General features: G+C 31.6%; 1 protein-coding gene across 2 annotated transcripts in view; it reads right to left on the minus strand.

Annotated features, from left to right (window-relative positions):
- Nucleotides 1-18887, minus strand: part of LOC129751492 (uncharacterized) — a 656753-nt gene extending 637866 nt beyond the window's left edge. The window contains exon 1 of one of the 2 annotated variants that reach the window (XM_055747028.1): nt 18269-18887. The gene's annotated coding sequence lies outside the window, so the exon portion shown is untranslated. Of the gene's footprint in view, nt 1-17568; nt 17591-18268 lie in introns of those variants that run through there. The other variant, XM_055747029.1, reaches the window with a different exon arrangement.
- Between the last annotated feature and the right edge of the window lie 375 nt (nt 18888-19262).

Here is a 19262-nt window from a genome sequence, read left to right on the forward strand (position 1 = left end):
TTTTTTTTTAGAATTTTGCGATTTGGACATTAAATTTGAAGCTGTTTAAACGTATGATTAAAATCAAAATCGATAAAAACTGCTTTACATAGCGAATGAATTTGTTGATTGATATAACCTTGGAAAAAACACTTCACGTAATTATTTAAAGCTCTAGGAAGCAAAGCTTGCAATTTTTGAATACTTTTCAATGGATTAAGATTTTTTATTTTGAAATGGCTATAAATTTTTTCATAAAAAATTAATTTTCTTCTCGTGCTAGCAAAAAATGAGATTAGGATTACCCAATAAATAAAGACAAATTAATTAAAAGATTTTTTGAATCTTCTAGATGATTAAGTATGCAAAATTTTCATCATTCATACAAATTTCCATACGAAATCGAATCGCGTTGCGCTAATTCAAGAAGACAAACTTCATTCCAGGCCAGGCCCGTTTAAAGGACCCGTCCATGGGGGGGTTAGAAACTCAAAACTAGCCTTAAATAGTAATTAAACCAAAATCGCACCATGAATCCGGTAAGTCATTAAAAAATCCCTTACTCTGAACTAACAATTCGATAGAAAAGCTCATAATGATTAAATCATTTTATATGTGGTAATTCATGCTATAAAAGTTTATTTTTGAATTTCACAATATTCACTTTTTATATTCATCATACAACATGTTCAGTACTTCATTGATAGCTGATAGTGACAAAATACGAGTTGGGAAATGGATGTTTTCGTAAAAATTAAAAAAGTTATAAAAAATAAAATAAATTCCATGTTTTGTTGTAGATATTGAAAGAACAAAGAACTTAAAATCCATTGATATTTAGCTTTAAAGTTGCAAATTGTTATCATTTTGGGAACTTTTTATAGATCAACAAAAAAATCTTTATCGATTAAAAAATGATGATCTATTCTAAAAAAAATAAGCGAAACGTTTATAAATTTTCAGTGCATTCGGTTATTTTATTTGAAAAAAAAAAAACACTATGAAGGCAAAAAAATATTATTTTTAGAAGTCAATTTTTTTATAAAAACTTCTAACCATTTTAAAAATTTATTTATAGAATTTAATTGATAACTCAAGAAAACAGTGCCTATTGGAAATTTTGGCATCCTAAACTCGAATTTTAACACAGATTTAATCTATCGCCACTAGTTTTGATGATATACAGTTCATGAGTTGAAAAATATTCAGTATTGATTGAAATCGATCATTGATAACTGTTGAAAGAACAAATCTATAGGAATGAAAAAAACTGGTTTTGAAATTGTTTACTATACTTCATTTAGTTTCATTAATGTTTGAAAAATAATGATTAATTTGGATTGAAACGTTTTGAAAATAATCGTAGAAAATCCCTTATTTGACTAAATGGAGAATAGTTTAAAAAAAAAATAGAAAACTTTCTGAACTCTTTTCGCTGAAGTTAATATTATTTGCAGTCTAAAAAAACGGTGCTGGTTAATTGAATCCCTTTATTTTACATTTTTCTGTAACACTTAGATGTTTTGTCAAAAAAGTGGCGAATTTACAAATAAAAATTCAACAAAAACTTATTGCATATTTGGATTCAGGGCACCCAATTTAATGATTATTAGATCTAAAGAACGCTGGCCTCAGAAAAATAAAACTTTGTGGCACAATATAAAATTCAGGTTAAAATTTTCATTATTAAAAAAAATTTTAGTTGAGCTGACAGTTTATTTTTAAATAATCAAAGTTAAAAGTAATAAAATTTAGGTTTAAAATTAATTTTAGCTTATTTTATTGACTATCGTCAGTTTCAAACGGCATGGCTACAAATTTTTTAAGTGTTAAATTAGTATTCGATGAATGATTTTGGTTGGCTTCAAATTCTGGACTTGATTGGTTACACTTCTTAAAAAAAACCCATTCTAAAGGCATCACATTTTGTGTGTCAAGATTTCGGTTTCAATACAAAGGGTATGTTGAGTTGCAAACAGAAAATCACAATTAAAAAAAATTTCAATTTGAAAACGTTAATAGTGCCTTAAAATTAAGTATCTTGATGGTTTATTGATTGAGGCTTATTTTCTGGCATGTTTATTTACACTTATTTTTAAACACATTTCAGAATCAAGGTTTATTTTCTATAACTTAGATAACTATTACCTTTCTTGAACTGAAATATTTTCATGGAGAAAATCTCCTTTGGGATGATCCAGATTTTTAGGTTGCATTCATTTTTAAGTGGTTTGGCATCAAATTGGAAATTTAGATTTTTAGAATTTTCTTTTTTATTTATTCCCCCCTTTGGTAATTTTTGAGAGTCAAAAACCTAAACTTTGAACGTTTTGAGACGCTTCTTAATCAAGGCCGATTGAGCTACAAGTTTACAAAGGACAGTTTTTTGGCCAATCTAAAAATGTATCTGGTTGGATTTTTAAATTTCATCAAAGCATTTTTCCTAAATTTCCATTGCCACCCTAATGCAAATATACTAGATTGGTCAGAATCGGGCCAAAAAAAGTTTCAAATGGTTTCGTGTTCCTTTTGGGACAAATTAGAACTGTGCAAATTTTCGAGGCTTAAGAATTTGGAATAAGCTGTGAAAAAAATCAAAGTTGGTTTGGAAAATGTGACTGTTTTTGTTCAAAAAATCCTACAGCCTCACTGTTGCAGCGAACTCAAATTCTTGAAGCTGCATCTTATTACTGAAGATTCTAAGAATAATTTTGCCGATGGCTGTGAATCATCAAGATGCGTCAATCAAAAGTTTTGACGACTTCAAAATTAAAAAAAAAAGTTAATCCTATTTCAGATCTTTTCATATGGCATCCCTTCAAAGTGGTAAAAAAAGTGTAAAAAATCGTGATCGTAGCTTATAACTTTTTTTGTTTTACGTTTTATCTTCTAAGTGTAATAGACAAATTTTACAAAGAAATAAGCTGTAGAAGAATTTGTAATGATTAATCCCTCTATAAGTGAGACAAAAATTCTAACTTCTGAGTCGCTGGATAAATCTCTTTGAAGCCTGTAACAAACTTGTTCAAAATATAGTTTAGTGACACTTTGTCTTAAACGTCGAGTTTCTCAAACATTCATCTTCTGAGTTACAGCACAAAATATGAAAATAACCTTTAAAAATCAGTTTTTTAAAAGTTTAAGTGATTGTATTTTGAACAAGTTTGTTGAAGACTGCAGAGAGATTGGTCTAGCGACTTAGAAGTTAAACTTTTCATCTTCCTTATAAGGATTCGAAACAAAAAAAAACACTAAAATTTTGTATGCAACTTATTTCACTGTGAATCTTCTTCAAAGACATCTAGAAGATAAAACGTAATACAAAAAATTTATAAGCATCCGTCATGTTTTTACATTTTTGACCACTGTGTCCCGCACTGAATGTTGCATAGGAGAAAAATATTCATTGCAAACTAGCTGAAGTATTTCCCCGAGTCAGAGTTTTAGGCCGGAAATTATTTCTAAAAGTTACAAACCCTGCCTACCTCAGATAGGAGGGGAAAACTCATGTAAATTCGACGAATTATATGACACAAATTTATTATTTTACACGTGAAATCAATCAAATTTGGTTCACATGGATATGGTGGAAGGGGTCTTTTTTACAATGCACGATATTGCTGAGGAAAAAAAAATACATGTGTACCAAATTCAATAGAATTCACTTGGAAAATGATCAATTACATTTTAAAACGTTCAAAAAACGATATTCTGAATCAGGATAATTTAATCCTGATCCAAATGAAGTGAAATGCAGTGTTTTTTTTGTTATCAAAAAATTAACCTTGAGGTTAAATTTTCTTGACAATATTTTTTTTTTCTTGAAATTCAAAAATAAGGTTAAGAACTTAAGATTTCAACAGGAGCTAGTCCCAACAGCAACACCAGATAAATGCATGAATTTCTCAAAATTCTGCAATTAGTACAAAAAGCCCTAAATTCAATTTTTTTTAAGAAATTTTCATCCTAATTGATGATTCATCTCACAACCCAACCTAAAATCTAGAAAGTAATTCCTGATACCTATTCCAATTCAATGCATTTAATCAAAAATTCATTTTTATGGATAAGGAAAAACTGTTAATGTTCTTCAACATTGTTCCGACATTTTCTCAGAGTAAGAAACTGCAAAAATAGAGTTATACTGTCAAACTAGAGATGCACTGTTAATCTTTGCTATCGATGACTTGAGATCCGAAAAATTTTCACTATTTTCAAGCCATCAACAAACGGTGACACAACAGCATAAAAAACCTGACTTCCGAAGTTTGAAGCCTTACATTTTTCTCAGACAGAAGCTAACCAACAAAAATGTGGTCCAAAACCAACACAAATAAGGAGGCACAAAAAAATCCGCTCATCCATAAGATCCAATTTTGAATATGCATGAATGCTTCCTCTTTTGGGTTTGCTTTATTTTTTTCGAGCATTTGCTGATGAGATGGATCACATTTTTACATAACCTCAAACTTCATCCGATCCATCGCGCTGAGCTGCCTTGGACTTGGCCTGTGCTGGTCAGGATCAAATTCGGAAACCAGACAAATGCCGCCGAAAAACCTGTCCCCAAACCACTTACGTCTATCTGTGTTGGACCAAGCGGATCTATTCAAAGGTCTATCAAATTTGGTTATGGGGAGATAATCATTGGGTAAAACCTCATATCTTTCCAGTTTAGTTTTTTTTTCTTAATATACCCCCTAAATATATGGGGAGAGATTTAATTTTTTGCGTATAAATTTAGAACGTGTTCTAAACGAGACGCCGAATATCGTATCGATTTTTTCCTTCTTTTCGAGTCTGTTAAATTGATCAGGTTCTTGGATCAAGCCATTTTTTTGCTTCTGTGACAACAACTTGTCGTGGCCATTTTTGATCTCTTAGCTTAAGGGGCTTCGAAATGGCTGTCTGAAAACTTCCCCTTCGATGTTTCAAGGTCATCCGGTTTCCGAAAGTCGAAGCCGATTCGGGAAAGATTGCCTCACAAAACGGTAAGACAAATGGCACTCAATCAATCCGGTGTGGGTTCTTTTAAATGTCAAATAAAATATATACATTTTGAAGATAAATATAGTTGATTTAACCATAATTTTCACTGATATCTCAAAACATCCTGATCAGAAAAGTTGACGGAACTGACAAATGTCATTGCCCCTCGAAATTGAAAATGAAAAAAACCTTTTTTCAATTTAAAAAGCATTCCGTCATCTTCACCACCCTTTTGTCGATCTCTGAGGGAAGCTTCATAATGGGTGAAAGAAAGGCGAAATGGCCCAAACCCAGGCAATAATCTGCATTCCATCCATCGAATCGTCGAATGGGGAGTGACAATCGGCAGTTGTCGGTGGGTAACAAAAATGGCACTTTCGATTTCGGTTGAGGTTGAGGAGGTATGTTTTTTAATTTTTAGCCAGGCGCGCTCATTCAACCAACTAGCTTGGGCCAGGCAATTTACCACACCTGTGTGGCTTTTTTTTTCTTCGAAGTCGCGTCGAAGGCAAATGGATCATAGCTTGAATCATACATACATATGTGTAGAAAGTCATTGCGCCATTGCGATCTTTTGTGATTTTGCTCACGATTTTTTTCCTCATGCTATCATCTGGATCCCGGCTCTTGTTCCGTAATCGTCAAGTCGCGAAACGAAAACGAAAAAAAAATTATACTTCAAGTGGCTGGACAATTTAATGATGATGATTGGTATAAAACTACCCCCCTTTTCTACTTAATCGTTTCTAAGAGAACGAGGGGGTTGAAGCCCAGGAAGGAAAAAGTAAACACCCCTCAAAATCTCAGACAAGTCAACAATCACTAAGCCGTTCGCCGTATGTCGGAAAGCAATTTGCTGCGGTACACTTGTCGATGACAGTCGTCTAAGGCCACCATTGTTGTTTGTTGTTTTAAACTACCTCTACATATAGTTATTTCTTGCCTCCGGCGACATTTCTTGAGGTTTTGGCAAGCTTCGTCTGTCACAAATTGATCCGTTTGTTTTTAGTAACATTTTTTGTTGCTGCTCCAAATGGCCCAAAGGGGGAGTTTCTAACCGAGCGAACCATGAACTTGTTTGCCAATTTCGGGGTTTCCACCCCGAAAACATTTTACCATTTTTATGCGTTTCCCAAGGGTGATTTATGGTATGTTTTGGATGAGGGTTTCAAAATTGTAGAAAGAAGATAAACCTTACGCAGATTAGGGGTTGTCGATGTGTAAGCTCAAAGCTTGGAGAGATCTTTTTAACTACCTTCAAGGAAAAAAATGGATTGATTTCAGGATTTTTTGAAAATTTGATAATATTTGAATTTTTCTAGAAACACGGAAGAAATCTGTACTGAAACAATTGATTGAGCAATTTTAAAGAAGTTTTAAAATATCCATTCATTTGGGTTAACCTTAAGAAGATTGTTTCTCATATACTAAAATACATCGAATCAAATCACTTAATAGATCAATAACCACATTATTAAGATTGTCAGAATTTCTTCAGCACGTATCCTGGCCGGAAAATCTGGTCATTTTTATTGAAAAATCTGGCTAAATCGGGGCATTTGATTTTGAAAATGTTGCTTAAAAATTCGGGCAATATCCGGGCAAAGTTAATAAAAATCCAAGAATTTCTCAACAAATATCAAGAAAAAACTTGTTTAATTTTTTTTTTATCAGCACTCATCAGCAGATTTTAAATCGTATTTTAGGTTTTTGAAAACCATTATGTTTCTTTTCATTTAATTTGTTCCAAACATTTCGTTTGGGGCACATAAATAAAAAAATTATTGCACATTTTTTTTCAATTTATTATTTTGCATGAAGTGAGGAAATTTAGGCAAAATCCGGGCTTTTTTTTATGAAATCCGGACAACTGGAAACTGGACTTTTCCTTATTTTCCTACCTAATATCCGGTCAAATCCGGATTAAAAGGATTAATGCTGTTCAAGTAGCGAAAATATCACAATTATTGCTGTTCAAGTGTCAATCTTTTATTTTAGCTTGGAATTGAACTTACAGGAAAATAAAAATTTTGGATAATTTTTTGCTACCTCTTTTACCTATTGCAGCATGTTAGTGAAAAATGATCACTAATTGAATGTCGCCTAAGCAAAATAATTTACGGAGGGTCCAAAAAATTCCAAGAATAATGTTCTTCTCTAAACTCATTTTTTTTAATTGTTAATTAAATTTTGATTAACGACTAAAGTGTGGTATAAATAACAATCTTGATTCAGAACTAAGGCCAATGCCTCGAAATCTTATCCCAGGTCCACATTTCTACAACAGTTTTTCTTAAAAATTATCATTTGTTGATAGATATTTAAAGACTGTAGTCGAAAAACGCTATAAAAAGTTATTCACGAAAAAAGTTGATGCATGAATTTTGGGTACAGTCCTTGGTTCTAAATATCGAACTTTCAATAAAATTTGTCTCACTAAAGTTGTCTGAATGCCCAGATTTTGCCCGAATGTTTTCACTTTATTTGCAAAATCAAAGAAAAATTTAAATTGAGTGTTAACAATTATGTATTTTGCGTCCAAAACATTTCATTGAGTCAAGTTTATTCAAATATTCTAGCTGTGTGTTTTTATGAAATAAAAAAAAACTTATCGAGCTATTTTAATTTTGATTTCAGTTGGAAAGTTCTCAAATTTGCCTGGATTTTGTCCTGATTTTGGGTTATGAGCTTTGTGATCGAATGCCCTGATTTCGCAAGGTTTTAAGAAAATAAAAAGGTCGGATTCGCCCTGCTCGGATACGTGCGGAAAAATAATTGGTGAGCTTTTTTAGATTTGAATCATTCAAGATTTTCTGCTTCAAATTTGTTTTTTTTTTATAAAATCAAAATTTGTTGCCTTTGACCGTATTGTGGCATCTGTATCCACTTTATTCTTCTTAATTTTAAGTTCGTTTCATCATTGGGACGAAATTCCGAATCGAATCTTGGTTTTGCACGTTTAACCAAATGAGATTTATTTTCCATGTTTCATGAAAAGAAAATATTTTAAATAACGAACCATTTTTAAAAATGGGATTTTAAATTTTAGCTTTTTATCCTTATGCAGAATTGAAGCTTAAAAAAATCATTAATGGTGATCTAGATTTAAAATATCAGAGTTTCATTATTCGGAGTTTTCATTCTGATTCACTTGTTGAGTTACGAATAAATAATTGAGGATAGGATTCAAATAGAAAATCAAGAATACATAAATCAAATGAGAGATTTCGTTATGAGGATTCTGTTATAAAATGTCTTTTGTGGTTCATAATAATTGAGAAATTTTGCTTGGAATTTAGATTCGGAAATCGAATTCAAATTAGGAATTCAGAATTTTTATTCAATTTCGAAATTAAAAAAAACGCAAAATAAAACTCAAAACAGGTGAAAGCCACTGTTCTGAAAAAGATCTAAATATATCGTTTTTGAAAAATCTTAATTTCAAGTAAAAAAAAAAATATCACTGGGTTAATAATGAAATAAACTTTTAATGCTAATTTATTGTTGATGAAAAAAAATTTCACCTAATCTTCAGGTTCAAAAAAATTCAGCTGGAAATATATTTTACTGGTTTGTCGTTTAACATTATTTTTATTTTATATACTTCAAAAACCAGATTGAAACTAAAATAGGAATGTATCTAATCTTATTTGGACCCCAAAAAAGTTTTCCTTTAAATGAAGTCTCCAAGATCTCTCATTTATTTTAAAATGCTTAAAAACTAAATACTTTTAGGACCTATTTTCGAACAAAAAAAGATTTTTAATGAATAACTTTGAATATAAAAGAGCTTAAACCCAAATATGTAATGAGGTTATGTTAGAATCACACTTTTTTACTATACAGTTTTCAAGCAAAAACGTTGTAGAAAAAATTTTGTCACAAAAACCAAAAATGAGGCAATTCTTCCTACGGCCCTTGCTGACAGGATATAATAAATTTTGGTTTTAAAATTTTGGTTTATTTTTTTCTATTTCTCCTACAAATTGAAAGGTTTAAAAGTGGTCAAGAGAAACAATCTCGTCTCAGAACTGAAGCCAAAACCTCGAAATCTTATCCAAGTTCAACTGTTCTGCTACAGTTTTTCCAAAAATCCTCCCCAATAATTTTTAATAAGATAAAACTATGCTTGCCAAATCGCCCATTTTTTAACCGAGTTTTTTAACTTTATTTTCAAAATCAAACAATAATTTAAATAGAGTCATTGAAATAATGTATTTGCGTCTAATTTTTGTGTGAAAATTTAATCAAAATTAATGTGATTATTTTTTTAAAGCTTAAATATAGAGTATGGTGGGGTAAAAGTACGACCTTAGTGCTATCCTATTTAAAGAAATTTTTGTCAGTTGTTTTCCAAAAAACCAAGAACAGCATTTGATTGCTTAGACTTTTATCTCTTTTCTACAAAATTTCGAAGATAATCGATCGACGCATTTGATAGCAGTAGTGAAAATGCCTAACTGCTATCGAAACGTACTCTTACCCCACCTCTGGGGCAAAAGTTCGAATGATGTGGGGTAAAAGTACGACCATTAACAATTCCACAATTCTGCATGAAGTCAACAGGAAAATTATTTTGTATTAATCTCTGCTTACAGCAGCAGCTTCTTTGTTCGCTTCTGATACAAATCCTATACATGGGCAAATAACCTGTGCGAATTTGGAGTTCTCCACTAACTGTCTATATTCAGCAGGTTTTCGAAATCCAGTTCACATAGTATTTGAGCAATTTTTCGCGCGAGCAAGTCTTGTAGAAATAAAAATATGCGCTGATGTATCCAGAGCATTTAAAAAAGAAGTTAAAATTTTCCGTTCAGATTTACTTCAGAAGACCGTTCGTACTTTTGCCCCATTTGCAGTTCGTACTTTTGCCCCTTCAAGGTTTCTTGTGATTCACAGTTTATTGTGATGAATAGAGACATAGTAATTAAATTCTTTCATTGGCATTTGATATTGATTAAAAACAACTAAAAAGACACATTAAAACTTTCATTGAAAGCCAGACTTTTGATTGCACAAACATGTTTGCCGTTTTTTGAAATATTACATCATTCAAGCAAAAAAGCTACTTTACCTCATTTTTCGGAATATTTTAAATTTCTACGAAAAAAAATTATGGCTGGTTGTTGGCAGTCCAAATCACTGTCAATCCATGCCAGATCTTTGAATTTTACTGTTCTCGGTTTGTGATAATCCTAAAACGTACTTTTACCCGACTCGTACTTTTACCCCACCTTACTCTAATGTTATTCAGGATTGACTGATGAATTACGATACACAAAAGTCGAGTGTTTGTCTTCATGATTTTTATTTAAAAAAAGTGATATTTGCAGATATTGGAGAAAATGTTCTTGATTTGCACGGTCCGGATATTTCCGGAGAAATATCTGGAAAGCTTAGGTTTGAATGATTTCGAATGATGCCGTTCATAATTTGCTTATAAACATTTTTTTTAGATTCTGTATCCAGTTTATTGTTACTGAACTTCGGTTTGAATCATATTTGGGAAAAACCCAGATTTGAATCTCCGTTTTGCATTTTAAAATTCTATGTGTATTCGAAACTCATGATTTCTTAATATGAAAAGAAAATATTTTTTATTACAAACCCTTTTCAACCTTTGAATGCATGTCTTCTATTTTTAAGAGAATAGATTTTTTTTATTAGGAACGTTTTAACCTACATTGGTTATTCGCGTCTTAGGAGGATAGCAATTATTAAGTCAGTGAAATAATAACATTTAAATTCGAATAACGCAACTGAATAGGATTGAAGCTATTTTATTGAGTCTTATAAAAGTTATGGCCCATCAAAATTTAAAAATAATTTCTGATATTGCTAATTTATGCCGACACGATTTTGCAAATTTCTTTCAAGCATTGTTCATTAGGAGCAGAAAGTTGATTGTGATTGTTAGAGATTAAAACATTTGTTTTTTTTTCCAAATTTGAAGAAATAACAGCGATTTTTCAAAAACTACTTTTTTTCAAAAAACCAAAAAAAAAAAATTTATTTGCATACTTTTTTCGTTATCTCACACAAAAATCAAAATATCGTGATAAAAAAAGCATGGACAAATTTATTTTAATCTCAATAATGCTTTTTGTGTACTAAAGGGTTATTAAAGGGTTAAGATTTGAATGGAATGGAACTCAAACCAATAGAAATCACAAATTTAAAAAAAATTCTGATTGTTGAGAAACCTGAATTTTTATTTATTAAATTTCACAGGATTCTCATAATGGAATATTTTTGATAGTCTTTTGTGGCCAAAGAACTTGTACTTTATTTTCAAGATAAAATTCAACTAAAAACATATTTTACTGGGTTTAAATTTCACATTATATATTGCAGATTCTTTCTTAACAAATTTTCAAACTAAAATTTTAAATTTTAAGAGTTTACAAGAGTAGAAAATAAATCTGATTTGAACCTTTTCATTTCTAAATATTTAATAAACTTCTATCAATGCCTAAAATAGTCGTGCCTCATGTTGTCAGAATTATTCCAGCACGTATCTAAGCCGGACAAATCCAGGCATTTTTTTTTATAAAAACCTAGCAAAATCCGAGCATTTGATTTCAAAATTGACAACCAGAAATCTGGGCAATATCCGGGCAAATTTAGTCAAAACCCAGAAATAACTTAACTAAAATGAAGAAAAATAATTGGAAAAAAATCTTCAAAATGTGTGCATCAGCATAACAAATCGGGCGCAATTCATCATAAGAGAAAAAAACAATCCAAAAATTTCTACACACTTCATCCCCAAAACATTATTGCATTGCTTAAACTCAAAAAATCGAATGCTCAGAGCTTCTCGAGAGAACCGAAATAAATCACGATTGAAATCCAACAAAATTGCGTTTCATAATTCATTCGGGTATGTGCATATGTGGATATGTGCATGGTGCCAGAAAATTTTTACCAATTTAATTTTCCGCTAGCATTCCGGTGAACCACACAAAGTTGTGGCAGTTGGCAAAATGGAGAAGAAAAATCAACCAAAATAACGAATAGTCGAGGCTTTTAATCAGAAATTCAATTCAATGCTCCAATTTGACATTGATGCTTGATCGGTATTAATAGGATTGACGAATTCGGCTTGAGGTTTGATGTGGTGGATAATCAACTTGTAGGTTGTGGGCCTAATTTCGAAGGTTTTAATATTGGGCAATAGTCTCTGAGCTGATTTAAATGAGCTTGTTTCGATTCACATACTGCGAGCTTAACTAACTATGGGTTTTAACATAAAATATGCCAAAAACGTTTTTAGATGACTGATGATTCATTGATTTAAGGAAAATAAGGATATAAGGATTGAATTCTAATACTTCAATATGAAGTACGAGAAGAAACTATAAAAAAAATCTTTTTAATTTGAAATACACCATGATTAGAAAAATATCGATGCTTGAAAGTTTAAAAAAATCATCGTATTAGACGAATTGATATTGGTTTTTTTTTAATAAATAACAAATGATACAATGGGAAAACGGTTCAATTATGATTCTCGCAAACTTTATCCCAATTTAAGATTGTTGTTCGAAATTTTAGTTAAACCAAATTGTAACATTAATAACGTTGAACAATACAGTTAAAAAAATTGAATTCCTTGCATTTTTTTGCGTGAAGTAACCATGATCCCTTTTTTCTCAAAATCATTTCCATAATAATATTGTAGGGATGTTTTTTTTTCATTTAAATTTAAAAAAAAATCCTTAGTGATTTCAAATTTAACTGGATATTTGTGGTTTTCAGCTGAATCTGTTTACGAACTGACTATGATTAAATATAACTTGAAATTTTGAAGTGGAATTAACAATGAAAATTACAAATCGTTATCTCTTATGACTTGAATTTATCACGAAATAGTCAACTTCATGTATTTTTCTTGAATTTAAAGCTGTTTGGGCTTAATCTGAATCTATGTTGTTAATAATAACTCTGATTCCAAATTTTGGAACCTGAATTCAAAATTTGCATTCTGAGTCTATTTCTTAATCCGAGATCAAAAGATAAATTTTGAGAAAAGAAATGAACTTCGTTTCAGAACCCTGAATTACGAATCTGTAATTCAAATTTTCAAGATTTGGATTTCAATCTAAATAAGAAATAAAAAAAAATTAACCGACAAGTTGTGAATTAAAATATAAATTTCAAATCATAATTCTAAGTTTTCAATTCTAATTCTTCGTTAGGAGCTTTGTCGCGTTTGAATTCTTCTTAAGAATAAAGTTCAATTTTTTTAAAGGACATTTAACGGCTATCAGACTGATAGCTGTTAAAAATCCTCCAAAAAATCAACCATAACAGTCGTTCCAATCATAAAAAAAGTTCAAGAACTTCAAATCTAAAAACAAAAAAAAAATAGAATATTATGTTTTACATATTTGCGAAAATATTATCTAAATATTGAAAGTGCATATGAATTTCGAGAATAAAACAAAATTCGACTCTTTTTTCAATTCAGATTTAATAACAATATTTATAAATTATTTGAACTGAAAATCAAGATTCTGGAAGCAGAATCCGAAACACGAAAACAAAAATAAAATTTTGGCTTTTAAAATATTGAACCAGCAGGACAACTCTTTAATGATTTTAATTTTATTCTAAATTTTATATTCAGAACTGATTTTTTATCAACAAATGAGATAATTTTGAAAATTGTTGAAAAAGTTTCTCGGCGATTCCAGTGTCAAAAAATCATAAAATAAAGTTTATTTACGACATCCGACGTTTCGTTATGTTTATTTTGCCTTTATCAAGGAATCTGTCGAAATGGAAAAAGTTTACAAAATTTCAAAAAGTATCAAAAAGTATCACCAAACGAGAACATCATTAGTTTGCAATAGATTTCCTTACGTTCAAACAGAAAGAAGCAATATTCCATAGAAGCTTGCACGCAACTTAAAAGCTCATTCAATATTCTATGTTTTCAAAATCAATACATTCTGGACAATTTAAACGAAAAATTTACCGCTGCATAAAATGACTTTTTGCTCTCATGTGTTTTTTCGATCCGTTTTAGGTCACCAAGCATCAGTTTAAAATTTGAGATGATTTGGCTGATTCCTGAGTTAGCGCAACGCGTTTAGATTTTGTACGGAAATTTGGATAGAATAAGAAATTTTTCACATTAAATTATCCAGAAAATTCAAATAAGCTTGAAATGAAATTATTCTTTGATTTTTGATTTTGATTTTTTTAAGCTTCATTTTTTGCAAACATGACAAGCAGCTAAGCATTTCATGGAAAAAGTTATAACCATTTAAAAATATAAAATCTGCTAGAACTTTTAATAATTTCAGCATAAGGTTATTTAAATCAATAAATTTCCTCGCTATGTTAAGCAGTTTTTTAAGATTTTTTATTCACATTCTTTGGCTACACAGCTTTCAAATTAGCAGTCAAAAATGCTTAAATTTAAAAAAAAATTTAAAACAAAAAATTTGTAAAACTCTGTATAACATCGAATATTTTTTCTTGGGTAAAAGTAAGGTTTGTGCATTGTTCACAAAAATCACATTGTACTGCAAAAATTTTGGTTTCTCATACAAATTTCCATACAAAATTAAAACCCGTCGCGCTTATTCAGGACGGAATGAATCGCTGATGGCGTTTGGAAATCGAGGCGAATGAAAGAATGGCCAAAAAAGATGGTATTTTGAACAAAGATCGTGACCATTTCGTTACGAATAATATAGGAATAGTATATCACCTGAATTTAATTTTATTAAAAGATTAATTTTATGTTAAAAAGAATTGAGTTCAATCTCATATGCCCTAAATGGAAATTTAAAAGTTCAATAGTTTCAAAGTTCAATAGTTCTGCAAAACACCCATTTTTAAGCACTTTTTTACTTAAGGGTCAGTTCTAAAGACCATAAAAATCATATCCCAATTTATCATAAAGCATCTGATAGAAGATTTGAAGTTTTTGAAAATCGGCTCAGTAGTTTTGTATTTATATCCAAAACAGAAATCCGGGTCTATATGACCCTAACCGGCTAAATTTTCTGCTTTTTCTGGGTAACTCTAGTAACGTTTAAAATCCAAAAATAAAACAATAAAGAGCTTCACATTTAAGAAAAATTTCATGAATAGCTTCAACCGTTCCTGAGATATCGCATCTACAAAGAAGAATTCGGGTCATATAAATAGACCCTATCCGCAAAGGAAGAATAAGAAGCTCATTCATAATAATGCGACTATTTTTCTACATTATCAGCAGCAGGTTTAGTTCTTTTTTAAGGTTAGGGAATTCTCAGGATTTTTCATTCCTTTCTTGGGATTCAAGAATTCCCGTAAATTACCGGTCATGGATTTTCGGGAATGGGCACTCTAAGATAAAAGCACAAAAAACTTCAATTTTTAACATTTATAAAACGGAAAATATTTGTTTCGAAATTTCACTCAGATTTCGGAACGAATAAACAAAAATATTGCATATATTTCACTTCAACCAAGTATCTATGTATGCAAAAAGACTTAAATAGAACACAGAGTTTAGTATTATAACTTCGAAGCAAAATTAAGTTTAGAAATTGGGAATCGTGTAAGCAAAAATTTAAGAACATACTATTGTTTTAATCAAATTTTACCGATTTGCTTCAATTTCAGTTAGATGTTCTGTTTCTTATTAGTGAAAAAAAGCATTGTAGAAACTCAATACTGATTTTTTTCTGTTAGGATTGAAACTTGCAGACTCAGAACATCAATCAGATTTAATCAATATCTCAAAAAATCTGTTATTTGAAAACATATTTTGATAAATTTTTAATGCACATGAAATTTTGGTAATTTTTTGTTTTTTTTTAATAAGAAAAAAATTTTTATTCCGACTTTTTACGCCACCAAATGAGAGGGTTCGTAAAAAAAAAAATTTCAAATCAAAAATCTTAAACACTGTTAAATGTGCAGCTTTTGAAATGCAAAATCACAAATTAAAACTCAAAATTTTCAAATGGATTTCTAGATAAAATAGATTTCTAGCACAAAACAACAATTTTTAAAACCCTCCATAAAAATAAATTATTTTTTTCAAAAAATTACTCTTTTTTACCAGGAACTTAATTCCCAAACAGTTGTGAGTAGATTTAAAAATTTTTTTTTTGAAATTATAGTTTTAATTTTATTTTTAAAAGGTATTTTTCATTGGCATCTTCAATACTCTTTAAATAGATAAGCTTTTGAAAAACTAATAACAAAATCAATGGTTTTTGGAAAAGCATATTTCAACTTTTTTTTTGTAATCATGATCTCAGGAATGAATTATGAATAGGAAAGGTTAAAAAAAACAGCAAAACTATACCAAAACCGATTTGCTATTTGAATCGTGAGCTGGTTGATTTTCAGGAAAAATATCGATAGATGCATTTTAAGATGTATTTTATGATCAGTGTTCTTTCACCACTATTAAATATTCTTCTGAACAGAATAAAAATCGAATTTTTGAAGTCTTGCTTTTGCATCAAAACCATTTTGGGTTGAAAAAGTATGAAGCTTTGTTTATTTTGTTTAAGAACATTTTAATGAGATTTCATGATATGTTAACAAAACAAAAGCTTTCTTTTTTAACATGTTCATCAAACAAGCACTTGACATTAAGCATCGGTTTTATGATCCAACATTTAAGTTCGTTTTTTCAATCGAAATTTGTTATAAAAAGGTTGCCAGAATTTTTCCAGCACGTATCCGGGCCGGACAAATCCGGGCAATTTTTCCTAAAAACCTTGCAAAATCCAGGAAATTGGTTCCAGAATTGCCGACCAAAAATCTTGGTAATATCCGGGCAATTCCCGCTCAAATTTTGTCGAAACCCATTAGAAAAAAAAACTTTAATTTTTTTTTATCAAAACTTAACAGCAGACTTCAAATGGTATTAAAGGCTTCCTTTAATGATAATTTTTTTAAACTTGCTCAAAAATTTTCGTTTTGGATGCATAAACAAAAAAGTGATACAACACAACTTATTTTACTCTATTATGTGTTGAGAGCCTACTTGTTTTTTTTTTGTTTGATTTTGTATGAAAAATACAGATTATGCATTAATTTTCTGAATTCAAATCGGTAATTGAAGTTGGATTAATTTTTTTTGAGGAGTATTTCTGGTAATTGATGTATTTTCTCAGAATATTATTCAAGTTTTTTTTGTTCAATCAAGCTTTGCAGGATTTTACAAGAAAAATAATTGGTTTTTATCGTTAAGAATATGTCCTTCCTAAAATATGGTTGGTTGTGAATTTTTTGAGATATTCGTGTAAGTGGACAACAGCACCAATGACGTCTTCGTCAGCAGGGTAATGTTTGATTTTCTTATTTTTCGCATTTTTCACACCGGATAACAAACCAACGTCATCAGCATGCACTTATTTTGTTGTCGTAAATCTCGAATCTTCGGTTTTCACACGAATCAATTGATCAGCTCTCGCCAAAAACCATTACTACTGGGATCAATACATTTTTTTCTTCATCATTTCATCATCATATCTCTCGATTTGATTTTTAGAGCCAATTTTTTTAATTTGTTTTCTAGGCTATCAATCGGCTATCGAGGGGAGGATGCATCCAAAACAAGTGAGCCACCGTACGCACCAACACTCATTTCTTCGCCCGAAACATACACATGGCGACCGTTAAAAATCTCAAAACATCAACATGTGATCTCCTGCTGCCGCCGTCCGAGTCCGGCTGCTCTAATGCTCGAAGGAGGAAAAACTTTCACAATTTTTTTTCTCGTTTTTTCCTGCTGTTGCTGATCGTCGGCTACTCAAAAACCAAACCAAACCAAACAACACACTACTCTTGGTCGAGGAGGCTTTCCGCGCTTCGCTAAGCCAGGCTCAGCTTAATTTCGACTCAATACACTAGGTTTCAAGAGGGTGGGCTTATGTGGCTAGGCCAGTTTCGTCAGGAAAAGAAGAAATAAACACACACTTGGCGCTCGGTGGTTATTTTTTTTTTTCGTTGCTTGCACTTAGCTCATTTCCAACAACTTGTTTTCGCACAACTAGAGAAAAACACTGAAGGTTGTTTGGCTGGTCTCGGTTCAAGTGACTGGTTTTTCTTCTGCTGTTGCTGCTGCACCTAAGAAGGGTTTTCCACACACGCACACACTTTTCTGCAGCAGGAAAAGCTATTTTCTTTGGGTGTTGATTCGTTCCTTTGGAGAAGATTTTCCTTGAAAAGGTAGTTTGATTTTTGTTTGTTTTAACAACGTGGGTACGGAGGCTCTCTTCTTCCTTAAACTTATTTTCAAATTTTCAACTAACAACTGCACTTTGCATACACCTACCACTTTCTTGATGATTAGCTTTTCGGGATTCAATCCACTCTCAGGTTCAAACAACTTTCGCTCACAAGCGCTCCACTAGATTACAGGATCACTTTCAACTGGCTCCAGATAACACGTCTAACTTTTTTTCTAACCGTTAGGCTCGTTCAGTAAATCACAAAATCTCCAAATATCTTCACCTTCAACAATCCGAAGCTTAACTCGAAGTTCGCCTACACACTCGATTTTTTTCTTTTTCTCAAAAACACAAACCGGAAACACACGCTTGCTCGCCCGACTGGGTTAACAGGAAGAAACCTGCCAATAACAGCACACGGTAACAGCTCACTTGCCAAAAACAACAGAAGCCGAAATCAACCCGAAGCAACAACAACAAAAAAACAATTGGGATCAACCCCCAAAAACAAAAATCAGCAAAAATCCACAAACCGTGACCCGGCTGCACCAAACTGTTACACAACGGAGCAAAATTGGATAGCGCGCGCGACGTCGTCGTCGTTTTCACTCTCGGCGGGCTCAAAGCTCAAACCATCAATTCCGAAACCGGACCGTCAAAGCCAAGAAAAAAAAACCGGACGAACACCGTGTGTTTCTTCTGTGTGCGCCTTCCTTCGATAGCTTTCGCGAGTAGACTAGTGGGTCCGTCCGGATCGGGATCGTTCGGAACCCCCCCAATAAGCGGCGAGGCGAGCTCCAACAGCCGAAGAAGTCGAATTGTCTTCGGCTGTGTGTGTCTGTGTGCATAAGTTCGGTGGTAAGTTTTCTTGCATTGGGGAGCCGATCGATTCGATCCAAAAGATTCGATGGTTGGTTTTCTGAGCAAGCACTAACGTGCTTGCCGTTTGGGGGTTTCTTGAAAGAGAGAACACTTAAAAATGAGAGGGTTGCGTTGCGTGTTTTCGGAACTTTGTGGATTACCAAGTTTCCCCCCTTTGAGGGTGTGATGGAACGGTAGAAAAGTAACGCTCGACCCGATGTACAGGGGGAACTGAGT

The sequence above is a fragment of the Uranotaenia lowii genome, chromosome 3, assembly GCF_029784155.1.
Source record: "Uranotaenia lowii strain MFRU-FL chromosome 3, ASM2978415v1, whole genome shotgun sequence".
Taxonomy (NCBI): domain Eukaryota; kingdom Metazoa; phylum Arthropoda; class Insecta; order Diptera; family Culicidae; genus Uranotaenia; species Uranotaenia lowii.